Source organism: Pseudomyrmex gracilis, unplaced genomic scaffold, assembly GCF_002006095.1.
Source record: "Pseudomyrmex gracilis isolate BER0280 unplaced genomic scaffold, ASM200609v1 scaffold_210, whole genome shotgun sequence".
In the NCBI taxonomy this organism is placed as follows: Eukaryota; Metazoa; Arthropoda; class Insecta; order Hymenoptera; family Formicidae; genus Pseudomyrmex; species Pseudomyrmex gracilis.
In genome coordinates, this window is record NW_018020794.1 from 48,500 (window position 1) to 51,165 (window position 2,666).

Sequence of the window (2,666 nt, forward strand, 5' to 3'; positions counted from 1 at the left end):
TATGTTGATATAATATGTCAAGGTCGTACGTAGGTATGTAATGCTCCGATAGGAACAACATGTTTACTCTTTCAATGTACATGATGTCGAAAAATAAGGGATAATTTGTAAAACATTTTTTTATAACAACTTGTAAACAAACAATGACCGCCGGATAAAACCTGCGGAACCTTACTCGGGGCCACGACCTTGACAATATATCCTAAGCTCAAGGTCATCGGAAGCTGCTCCCCTTTTCTGCAGTTTTACCCATAAGACATCAAGAAGATGCTGAAACATCCTGTTTTACTCACATTTCTTATTTTCATTTTTATTTTGCATTCATTGATTGGAATGAAAAACGCTTCTCTAGAATGAGAAAGAAAATATGTTAAAAAATGGAAAACTCAATAAAAATACAAAAAAAACGAAGCAAGTTTATAGATTGTTACTGAGTGGACCACATTTTCACTTTGTATGCAAAATTGGCAGAATAAATATAAACAAAAGTTTAATATTTTCCATTCTATAGACATAGACAAATATTTTGAGCATTTAGAAAAAGACTTTGAAGAAACAGGAGTACGGAAATAAAATTAGTGCAGTTTTAGCAGAACTGCCGCAAAGACACATACGTCTAAAGCCTTTGTTAAACTACGGATTAGGATTGAAATTAGATTGTAATTTGGCCAATCAGAGCAAAGATCATTAAACTTAGGATTGGTTTTCTTTCTTCTGATTGATCAAATTTCAATCTAATATCAATCCCAATTCATAGTATGACATAGGCTTAATTTTGTCTTTATTATGTTATCTATCCTTGTCTTGGTCTAGAGAGCGCTACTAGATAGTGTAGCGGCTGTTAATTCAAAGTTTGACTGTCATTTAGCATCTTAATAGACATATTTTAATATAAGTACCAGTAATTAACAATGTAAACCGTGGTATTGAATTGGCAGGTCGAGAGACCGTTTTTTAACGCTGCAAATCGTTTATAATAAAAGTTCACAACGCTAGATTCGACTTAATCAAGAAATTTTACGCTACAGAAAGATAAATAGGCTAAATAGCAAAAAATATGGCTAAAACATGCGAGAGAGTGCAGGCAACAAAATCCAATGCGCAGAAGATAATGCGGTATAAAGGAGTGCAATCAGGCAATAATTAATAAATGGATGTGATTCGGCCGGACTCGTTTTAGATCACGAGCTTGCACGCACGGCGCGAGCTCTCACTGATTTCAATACTAAGCACAATCGGACCAATACGCCAATTACTTCAAGCAACAAGATATAATGCAGCATGCACTCGCCCGATAAAAGATATTAGCGAGAGAAAAGCGTTTGCGAAGTCGGAAGAGTTCTCGTGATTATTATTACCAAAACGGTAACGCTATCTTCGTCGCAGGACACTACACGGCGTGTCTATTGTGGAATTTGCTACTCACAGTAATAACTGAATGCGGTACGATACGACAGTTTTTCTTATTAAATCCTTCGATACAATAGTGGTACAAAAAGCTTCCAGTTTTTTGGTACAACAGTCGATGCAGTGCGATAATTCTTAGACACATTTCAACAACAGAGCATACGCTGCTGACTCGACAGCGTATTCAAAGTACGCTCGCGGATCCAATCGCGATGCTTGCCACAAGTTTGTGTTAAATTGTTACACACACGCAGAATGCATAAATCGAACACTGACGTTCGCTCTTACGACACTTCCTACTCGCACACACTTTATTCTAGGCAAATCGCTCTCGGAAAATCCTCGCTATTTTTGCCAATGCAAGCGTAACAGCAGCAGTGATTAGTTAAACGGTACGAGAAGTTAATAGTCGGTATGATATGCAAGAAAAACAGCTGTATGATCAGTTATTCGGTACGGTATTTAGTCAAAGCGCTGCTCGGTACGATAATGTGTAATGGTAGTGGTATGGTACAGTAGTGGTATGATACGACGATATTCGGTGCGATAATTAGCAGTGTAGCGGTACGATGAAATGATGTACGATACGATAATCAGCTGAGGAGCAGGATAATAAAATGCTGCGCTACTGAATCTCCAGGGCTTAAGCACTCAATAAATGCACTTATTCCTAGATGCACTAAGACCTACGAATTGATCACCACGAAGCCCCGATTCTTGCCGCTGCCGAAATTTCTCGAAAAACTATGGCAAAGAATTTTCTTTCATCGGCAGAAGACAAACGCGAATATCAGCGACTAGCTTCGATACGAGACTTGAGCAACGTGGATTTGTGGCATACAAGAAATAAACGGGCACCTCACTGTACGTCGTCGTTGTCCTCCATAGGAACATTGTCTCTTGTAGATACAATGAATGGCCTCTCGGGGTTCGAAACACAAGATCGCACAGAAGTCCCGGGATTGTGTTCTGTTTGCGACCAAGAGAGCGAGAATCGTGATCGATTCGGAGTCGATACGTCAGAGCGCGCTAGGGTCGCGTGAGGTAGATCGGATTAGCCAATCAAACCGTAGGGCCAGGGGGTACAAACTCAGCTACTTTTAGTGGCGACGAAGCTTTACTTCGGTGGTCCTCGTGCCAGGCGGCAGCACAATCGATTTCTTTCTCTGCCTCTCTTCCCCCTTGTCTAGAAGTGCATCACCTGATATCAGCCATAACAGTTTCCAACAGTTTCGTTTTTGTTGGGTTTCACGGCATTT

At 39.9% G+C, this 2,666-nt stretch overlaps 1 protein-coding gene across 1 annotated transcript in view; it reads left to right on the top strand.

Moving 5' to 3' along the window:
- The window catches only part of LOC109858520, a 59,960-nt gene that overhangs the window by 42,444 nt on the left and 14,850 nt on the right, over positions 1 to 2,666 (top strand). The window lies entirely within an intron of this gene.